At 40.3% G+C, this 10332-nt stretch overlaps 1 long non-coding RNA gene across 1 annotated transcript; it reads right to left on the reverse strand.

Moving 5' to 3' along the window:
- Positions 1 to 3349: 3349 nt before the first annotated feature.
- LOC114007610 (uncharacterized) lies at positions 3350 to 5378 on the reverse strand. The gene is made up of 3 exons (XR_003549206.1): positions 5290 to 5378; positions 4059 to 4129; positions 3350 to 3665 (listed from the first exon to the last, which is right to left on the reverse strand). It is a non-coding gene; the product is annotated as an uncharacterized LOC114007610 (long non-coding RNA).
- Positions 5379 to 10332: the final 4954 nt, after the last annotated feature.

Genomic DNA, 10332 nt, shown 5'->3' on the forward strand with positions numbered 1-10332 from the left:
CAAAAGCCAGCAAGGAACTGAGTTCCCTTTCTTCTGACAGCCTCCAGTGAACTCCCAGCTGTTCCAGCTGGCTCACCAAATGCAATCTCTGGAGAGACCTTAAAGCAGAGACATCAGCTGAGCCACACCCATACCTGACCCACAGAAACTGCGAGGTAAAAAAATGTTTGTGGTTTCAAGTCATTAAGTGTTGGAGTAATTTGTTACTGAGCGATAGATAACCAATGTATATACTACCCTACACGTTTACAAAATCTCCCTATCCCTGCCATCCTAATATTCTTATCCCCCTTGCCCTCATTACTTCCTCCATAGCATAAATCCCCAAGGCTCGTGTATTATTTGTGTTTTAGTTTTGTCTCCACCCACTGAAAATAAAAGCACCATGAGGCCAGAGGTATTTATAGGTGCGTTCATTTCTATATCCCAGCACCTAAAGCATGACTGGTACATGGTAGACTCTTAAAAATATTCGTTGGGTGATGGGACCAGCAGATGGCATAATGGATACATCACTGGACTCCCACATAGGTGACCATGGTTCAAGTCCCAGACCCAGTGGCTTAAACCTCACACCAGGTGCATATGCATATGTGCCCAAGATCTCGAGAGAAGAATGGAGGAGAATGGATTGCAGCATGGCTATACTCCTGGGGAGTGATTTCTCACTTTCTTTGTCTCTGCCTCTCTCTGTCTCTCTGGTGAGCACACACACCTTATAGCAAAACTCTCTATAAAAAAATTTTTTGTAGAATGAATCAATGAATCTGAGCAGGGAATAGAGCTTTGCGAAATGGTGCAAACACAACTCACAAGGTTGTGGTGAACATTAAATGAGCAAACTAGGTGATGTGTCTGGTCCTTAAGTAGGTGTTTAAGGGAGTATGCTTCTCTCCTTCAAAGGAAACTTTCACCGATGGCATGGGTATGGACAGATAAAACTGTAGAATTTTTTCAGCCTGGGATGCTTTTTTGCACAATACTCTTGGCAAAGAAAAGAAATATAACACCTTTAAGTTAAGAGGCAAAACATCATTTCAGGGGCTATTTTAATTGTTGATCTCATCCAGCTCATCTCCATTTTATTCAGAATTGCTGAAAGCAAACATCCCATTGCTGTGAGAGCCACACCTTTAGTTTTCTATATTGCTCTATAACTCGTCTCCCTTCAGCTTAAAGGACTTTGAGTTTATCACCGAACTCCTCCTCTCAGATCTTTATGGACTCTGAATTAGACGATCACTTTGAGAGTCATTCAGAGAAAAAATAAAATAGTTCTTTCTGTCAGTCTTACTGAATGGTCTTTTAAAACTCCACTGTCTTCATAACTATTGCCAGACAATGAGATAATCCCGAGAGCAATAGACAATTATTACCATTTCCAAACCATTGTGCAGTTGCCGCTGAAATGAAATCATTGGGTTATTTAATCAGTTATGATGGACTTTTGCCATTCTCCAACAGGAAGCAGCATAAGCAGATCATTTTTACAGAACAATAATGTTTAAAGTTTTAATATTGGGCAAGCAATAGGAGCAATTTTCCTAATAGGATTGAACTGAGGATAAATAGTATGTCTAACTAGCTACTGTGCTGTACCGATGTTTCTTGAACCTTTTGGAGACTCTATTTGATTCATTGTCTTATTCCATATCTAGCACAGTCCCTGTTATGAGAACTTCTTGGTAAATGTTTGTGGATTAGATGAAAGATAAGGCAAGCGAAAGAGTTATTTATACATTCTGCCCAGTATAGTGTTTTGTTAATTTTTTAAAAATCATTGCCAGTCTAATAAATGGTTATCTATATAAATTTAATTACTACTTAGTTTAAAATAAAGGTATCAATAGTTATATTTATTATGTTGAAGAAATATTCGTGGGACCAGCAGTTGGCGTAATGGTTGTGTCGCTGGACTCCCATGTAGTTGACTGCAGTTTGAGTCCCGAACCCGGTGGCTTAAACTCACACCGGGTGCGTGGACGTGCGTGCCCAAGATCCTGAGAGGAGAATAGAGGAGAAAGGATTACGGCGTGGCCATCCCCCCTGGGGGGTGATTTCCCACTTTCTGTCTCTCTGTCTCTTTCTATCTTTCTGGCCAGTGCACGGGCCCTATAACAGAAAACTTCTCCAGAAAAAAAAAAAAAAAGAAAAAAAGAAAAAGAAACATTTGTATTCTTTGTTTGTTTGTTTTTGCTACAGGGAACATGTGCTTGACAGAAAGGTACATGGGGTGGAGGGAATAGTGAGAAATCACCCCCCCTGGGGAAGTCGCCATGCTGCCACCCCTTCTCCAGTCTCCTTTCAGGACTGTGGACATACATGCACACACACCCAGCATGATTTCCAAGCTGCCGCTCTGGGATTCAAACCGCACAGCTAACCACGTGGAATCCAGTGCCTTCACCTCTACACCACCTGCTGGCCCTCTATTCTCATTTTATGAACTCTTTTCCACATTTTTTATTGGGCTGTTTGTCTCTTTCTTATACCGATTTGTAGGCACTTTCTACATATAAAGAAAAATAGCCTTTCCTAGTAAATGAGTTGCAAATATTTTCCCTTTCTTTTATTTTAAATATTATTATTATTTATCTTTTAATTTGACCAGAAGGAGACAGAGAGAAAGGAAGTGAGAAAGCAAGCCACCAGGTCCGGGATTTGAACCACGGTTGGCCATGTGGGAGTCCAGCATTGTAACCGCCACACCACCTGCTGGCCCCAATATTTTCCCTTTCTATACTTGTCTTTTGACTTGGTTTATGGGTTTTACATTGCAGAAAAAAAATCTTTGGTCACTCTCGGAAACGTCTCACTACATTGGGAGGCTTTTGTAAAACAAATCATAATTTATTAGATGAGTAGGTAAGCACCAGGAACTTGGAAGAACTTCATTCTAGAAGTTTTCCTCTCTCATTTGATCCTATTCTTAGTTAGCCCCCAGTCATGATAATGTCACAGAACTCGGCCTACTGACTAAAATTAAAATCACAAACTATGACTTCCAGCAGTAACACAGTGAAAAGGAAACCAAGTTTCCGGCCCTTTGACTTCCCAGTTATAGCAGAGAGAAAGAAGTGTTGCTGTAAAAATCTGCAGGGAATGTTGTTGACACATCAGCTTTCATTCTTCCTGCACTTACTTCCTCCATACAATCAATTATAAAAGTTCTTCCTAGGTAGTTATTCAATGAATGGAACTGAGCTGAAGAGTAGACCTTAGATATGTTATTAGATGAATGAGGAAAAAATAAAGGAGTAAATGAGTAACAGGAGAAATCATACACCTGAGAGGTGTTCACGACAGAAATGAAATTGCTTCTGCCACAGGCAGGCAAATAGAATTCATCACACAGGGAAAGATCAAGCACTTTTCAAGACATCAGTCTCGGTTGTGAACTTCGGGCACACCTTCCCAAATTGTAACAACGTGACAATACATATATGGGCTGGGGATAGGAGGTCTAAAAAGCCAGGTAAGCAGCAATTCTATGACATCACCAAGAACATGCACTATGGCAGCTGTGGAGAAGACAATGCTTCCTTCCGTATTTGTCCATCTGATCCAGGGCAGGTACAGAATCCCTCAACCTTTGGTCTCAGCTGGTCAGTATCTGAGCAAATTCTCATCCTTGCTTGCTGGATATTGGGAACTCTTCCCCCATCCTGCCAATAAGCGAGTTGTTTAGATATCTGGAATTAATATTGCTGCCTCTCTCTATGCTTGCCCCTTTATCTGATGTACTCCCTTCTCTCTGCTGCACAGAACTGTCCATGCAGCGTCCAGCAAGGCTGCCCTTCCAGGCCCAGGCTCCTGCCTGGCTTCCTGACTTGTGCTCAGGCTGGAGGATCGCCCTGAACTTTAGCCTCCTTGGCAAGGGCACTGATAGCCTGCTTGGCCCTCAGCCACCATCCTGTTCTCTCAGCAATGGACAGAGTCCTGTTTCAAGCCGAATGGGCCTCCCTGCTCCTCTGCTCTCTACCACCTCCTCTTCCTGATCACCAAGTGAATATTTCCATTATTCGGTGTTCAGCTCTGCCCCTGCTTTATTTCCTTACCTCCACTAGATGGGCAACCGTGGATGTTTGTACCAGCTAGATCAAGCCCAGATTCACCACACCAGCTCAACCTGTTTTAAACAATAAGGACATTTATTAACTTATATAACAAGAAGGCCAGAGATAGAAATGTCATGGCTCACAGGTGTCATTGGACCCTAGGGTCCTTCATCTTTGGGTTCTGCCATCCCCGTAGCATTGCCTACTCTTTTCACATGATGGGACATGGTACCACTAAGCCTTCAATGGTAGGCTAGGGTTGTCTCTCATGGGTTCCTGAGATCCAATTGCTAAACATTCAGGAATTTTGCTGGCAGGTGGTCAAGCTAGTGGTAGCTTGAACTTGGTCACTGTGGGAGAATTTACAGCACAGAAATGGAAACAGGTCAATGCTACATACCTGAATGGTCTGTTTTGGGGAGAGCAAGTTGATAACAAGTTAATACTGCTTTACATCTAAAATAACATCTAGAGTCAGAAAGAGTCCATATCTTAAACATATCTTCTTTTAAGAACAGAGAAACTTTTCAGGAAAGCCTCACAGTTGATCTCCCACTCCCATCCTCACCTTCTCTAACTTGGCCTAATTATGTCATATGTCCATGTCTTGACCAAGGATTGCCAAGTGGGTGGGGTATTGCCCTGAAGCATACAGCCACCTGATGCATGAAAAGCAGGGCCCTCTTAGTTGGAACTGAGATGGAAGATGGCCTTTGAGTGAGAAACCAGCAGGGTATGGTATATGCACACTTGTGGGCATACACACACATCCCGTAAGCTGATTCAGAGCCTCTCTCTGATCTGGCCCACCAAGGAGGTTCCACTGGTTTATAGAGCATGTAGGCCATGACAGCTCACAAGTCTACCTTACCAGGAGGATAAAAGACAGCAGAAACTGCTGGGAAGCAGTTTTTCTTGGGTTCTAGATCTACATTTACACAAGGGGTTCAAAACACCTTGCTTCTTTTAAGTACTAACAAATAAATAAAAATTATCTTGTGTTTCCACTTGATAATACTTTTTCCATAAAGAAATTCACATTTGAAGAAGAGTCCATGCTAGCCAGGATGAAAATTACATTAATGTTTATGTGTTGATACACTGTTTGAGTTATATAAATACGAGACTAGATCTCATTAAGCAGTTTACTCAAAATCAATCTTTCTCCATTCAGACTTAATTTAATCCTGGTTTTCTCTCGGGCTTCAGGAAGCTGTCAGTTGCAACTCACCTGAATCTCACACTGGAGAAGGTTTCTCCAACAGCTTGCCGGAGGTTGCAGAACTTTCCAGGATATTGTGAAGTGTCAGGTTTCATGCCATCTATCTTCATTGACTTACATTTCTCCTGGGAAGAGACCTCAAGACTGGTCTCCAATAATATCAAGAAAGTGTCTAAATTGCCCTTGTCTGCATCTCATCCAGCTACTTAGGCCTTGTGTCTTCCATCAGTTGAGATGGAAATATAAATCCTCTGGCCCAACTTTTGTGGCAGATGTGGTATGATGCCACATGATACCAGAGACACGTGGGAGGCCCAGGTTCAAATCCCAGGCTGACCATGGGCTCACCCATGATCCTGGCTAACTGGGGGGAGGATTACAACATAAGAGAGGCTCTGTCAAGGTAATCTCTAAATAAATATATCAATTAATTTGAAGTAAACGAAGAAATAGAAAAACTTTCAACTGCATATGCCTGTTTGCCACAAAAAATTAGGCTTAAATATATAAAATTATATACAAACTATGATAGGATATAAAATAGAGGTACCAGCAGTTAGCATAATGGCTATGTCGCTGGACTCCCACGTAGTCGACCACGGTTCACGTCCTGGACCCGGTGGCTTAAAACTCACACTGGGCACGTGTGCGTGCGTGCCCAAGATCCCAAGAGGAGACTGGAGGAGAAGGGATTGCAGTGTGGCCATCCCCCCTGGGGGGTGATTTCTCGCTTTCTATCTCTCTGTCTCTCTCTGTCTGGGGAGTGCACGTGCCCTATAGCAAAAACCTCTCTCCCCCACCCCCCCAAAAAAATAGAGGTACAGAACTGAGTTCTTAATTTCCAAGAACTGAAAATCCAGAGGCATTTACAGGCCTGGCGGCACAGTCTGTAGCATGTTGTACTGCAGTACCAGAGGCAACATGACCTACCACAGCTCTGAAACACACCAGGCACTCATGTTAATTTTTCTAATTTTTTCATTCCATTTGTAGTTAAACCATGTGCAATTCTGTATATTAAAAACAGTTGATGGGACTATTGGTGAAATGACTACATTGCTGAACTCCCACAAGGCTGACTATGTTTTGAGTCCTGGACCTGGCAGCTTGAAATTCAGGCTGTGTGTGTGTGTGTGTGTGTGTGTGTGTGTGTGTGTGTGTGCGTGCAGGCCCAAAATCCCAAGGGGAGAATGGATGGCATGGCCGTCTCCCATGGGAGTGATTTCTCACTATCTGTCTCTCTGGCAAATGCATGCACCCTACAGCAAAAATCTCTCTTAAAAAAAAAAGTTGAACATCAACGATTTCTTATGGTTCAAATTAAAGCATTTATTACCCAGCACTCTTTCATCAACTGGGAAAAATATTATAGTTCCTAAGTGTTTACAACTTTTCTTTCACTGTCTACACCAATTTTCAAAGTAGGTCACTACCGAATGAATATTGAGCTGCCACTGCTCTCTCTCCTCTCTCCTCTTTCTTCTTTTTATTTTCTCTCTTTTCGTTTTTTCTTTCTAACACCCAAGTTGTCCCAAATTTGTCCATGGAAACTCCTTCAAGAGAACTCCTTGATAGGCCCCTGTTATTCTTGGAGGACTTTCTTTCTCTAACTATGGAGTGTCATAGGCTCATTAGGCTGAGTTATGTTTCTCTGCCTTAGACCTTCTCCAAAGAGCCATGGTTCATTAGCGGAAAATGATATTTAAAAACCTGTGTCTGCAAACTAGGTATTCTCATTGTTACTGAGGTATTGTGGCTTCTAGGCTCTTACAGTAAATAGAGCCTATGCATATACACTATATGCATACTTTTTTTTCTCTTTAGATATTTATTGTAAATTATGATTTAAATAGAATCGTTAAATATTTTTGTAGGTTACAGAATGGTCTTTAAAAGACCATAAACTGTGCAATAAACAAATTGAGGATATAAATGTATTCACCACCTTCAATACTTAACATTATGTTGTGAACATTCGAAACTCACTCCAATGGCTGTTCTGCAAGTATGTACTCAGCTGTCTATGACATTCTTTACTGTGAACTATAGGTCTAAAATATATATATTGATTAAAAATCATGCAACACACAATCTCATAAATTAACAAAGAAAATCTCAACATAACCAATGAAAGAAGAATTTGTAACTTTCATGTAGTGACTGTTAGAAATAAGAGTTCATAATTTTATAAAATAAACCTGTGGTTTGTAACAATGGCTCATTAGGAAGAGATTTAAAAAAACAATTTTACTCAGATGCTGTGAGTTCTTGTAAGACCATAGTACTGCACTGTGCATAAAGAAATGGGTCCTCAAAAAAGCAAAGATAAAACAAATTTGGAAAGAGATGTTTAAAAGTGAAAAGTGAAGACATGGTAAAGTTAGTGATTTGGTGATATATAGGCTTTACCAAGTTCTTGATTTTAGCTTTTTTTTTTTTCAATTTCATTCCAAAGAAACAGCTGTAACATTTTGGACTTTTTCTGTGTATCTACTTCTATACAATGAGTAATGGTTATAATAAATATACAAAATGAAACCTGGGAAGACAATGCTCAAATAATTGGGAATTTGTATTTAAGCCTGCCTGTGTGTAAAATAGTTGAACGTACATTAAGTCTTGACATTCAATGTTATTATAAATAGGTGTGGACTTATTGTTCCAGGCTCCTGTGCAACAGAAGCGAATGACTGAACCGAGGCCAGAGATTGCCTTGGAGCCTGCTCACTCTCTTCGTCTGCTCCAGGTGCCAGTCCCTCTTGCTCCCAACTCCTGCCTTGCTATTTTCCCAGCTCCTGGTATAGCAGAAGCGAGTGAGCTAATCAAGAACAGAGACTGCCTTGGAACCTCCACTCTCTCCCGTTCATTACAGACTTCATAGTTTTCCAAAGCATGTGGCATACAGTGTACACTGCACAACCCACATTTTCTTTCTCAGTTGAAAGCCTGCTGCTCAGCCCCAGGTGCATCTGCTCTCTAGAATCTGAGAAGCATTTGGAACGTCTAGACCCAGCAACAAAAGTGCAGGTTACAAGGTGAGTGTCAGGGAGATGGGGTCGCAAAGAGATGGCAGATCACATCTTCCCAAATGCCTTCGAACACTCAAAATAAACTCTAAGAAATTAGGAAGATGGATATAATTCATTGGATGACCAGAAACTAGCACAGAGGTATAAGAAACATGAGAAACCAAGAAAATATCTCTCCCCCAAGGGAAAGTAACAATTCCTCATCATCCACAGATAGTACAATGGAACTCATGGAAATGTCAAATAAGCAATTCAGAATATTTACAGTGACAAAACCAAATGAGATGCAAGAGAAAAAAGACAATGAACTCCAAAGGTGCAAGAGAAAAGAGACAACAAGCTACAGGAGATGAGGAAGCCCTTCTGTGAGTTTAAAGAAGATATAGACACCATGAAACAGAATAAAACGGAACTGTTGGAGATGAAAGCTGTAATGCAGGAAATCAAAATCTCCCTTGAAAGTATAAAAAGCGAGTTAGATCATGCAGAAGTTGGATGCAAAAGACAAAAACTCTGACCTAGAGGGAAACTATGTTCTAAACTCCATCTTCTAGACTCCCAAAATATTTAGACAAGAGGCCATTTTAAAGCTCAGATGTGTCCTGGCCTGTTTAAGGATGCTATGCTCTAAATTCCATCTTCTAGACTCCTGAAATATTCAGACAAGTGGAGGAGAGACTGTCACAGAATGTCCAGAAACCACCACAGAAGCATGAAACATGAGAAACCAAGAAAATATCTCTCCCCCAGGGGGAAAAGCACAATCCTTCATCATCCACAGACAGTACAGTAGAACTAGTGGAAATGTCTGACAGAGAATTCAGAATATTCATAGTGACAAAACTAAATGAGATGCAATATCTGAGAGATAAGGAACTCCAGAAGATGCAGGAGAAAAGAGACAACGAGTTCCAGGAGGTGTTGAAGTTCTTCCATGACCTGAAGAGGAAATGTACACCATTAAAAAAAAAAAATCTGAATCAAATGGAGCTATTAGAGATGAAGGCTGCCATTCAGGAAATCAAAACCTCCCTCAAAAGTATGAAAAGCAGATTAGTCCATGCAGAAAACTGAATCTTGGATGTTGAAGGCAAAACCTCTGATCTAGAAAAAACAACCAAAAAAACCTGAGACAATAACCAATAAAATGAGAATACTATATGAGAAATCCTAGACAGCATTAAGCACCCAAACATCTGGATAATTGGTATCCCAGAAGATGAGGAAACTAAAAAGGGCATTGATAATCTACTTCATGAAATCTTGGAAGAAAACTTCCCAAATCTAGAGAGGCATTCAAATATCCAGAACCAAGAAATACAAAGGACCCCTAACAGAATCAACCCAAGAAGATCTTTTCCAAGGCACATCATAGCCAGACTGGCCAAATCTACAGACAAAGACAAGATACTAAAATTGGCAAGAGGAGAAACGTCAGGTTACTTATAAAGATTACTTATCCAATCAAGCTAACCTCAGACCTCTCATCAGAAACAATGCGAACAAGGAAAGGATGGGAATATATATTCAAAGTCTTAAGTGAAAAACAGTTTCAACCAAGAATACTATATCCAACAAGATTATCTTTCATATGGAAAGAAAGGATTAAAACATTCTCAGATAAACAAGACCTGAAAGAACTTGCCAATAGCAGACCCAGTATTCAAGAAGTTCTGAAAGGAGTTTCTACCAAGAAAACTAAAGACATATACAGAAATAAGAGAACAAAAGGCAACCAAGAAAATGACCAATTTAATGTTAGGGACAAAAAATATCAATAACAACATTAAATGTTAACTTCCAGGATTTAAATGGACAGATTGAACAACAGTAACACTGCAAATTCAACAGAAGAGAGTTTGAATTTAAGACTGAACTGGCAAAATAGAATTTTATGACTTTTGAGTGAAACATTACTGATTTTTTTAACTATGCTTTGTTTTTCCCAATTTAAGCATTTTACTTTTTTTTGAGGTGTTGATAGGTTCAGTTATTTCTTAAAATATTTTTGTTTGTTTCTTTA

The sequence above is a fragment of the Tupaia chinensis genome, unplaced genomic scaffold, assembly GCF_000334495.1.
Source record: "Tupaia chinensis unplaced genomic scaffold, TupChi_1.0 Scaffold000208_1, whole genome shotgun sequence".
Taxonomy (NCBI): Eukaryota; Metazoa; Chordata; class Mammalia; order Scandentia; family Tupaiidae; genus Tupaia; species Tupaia belangeri.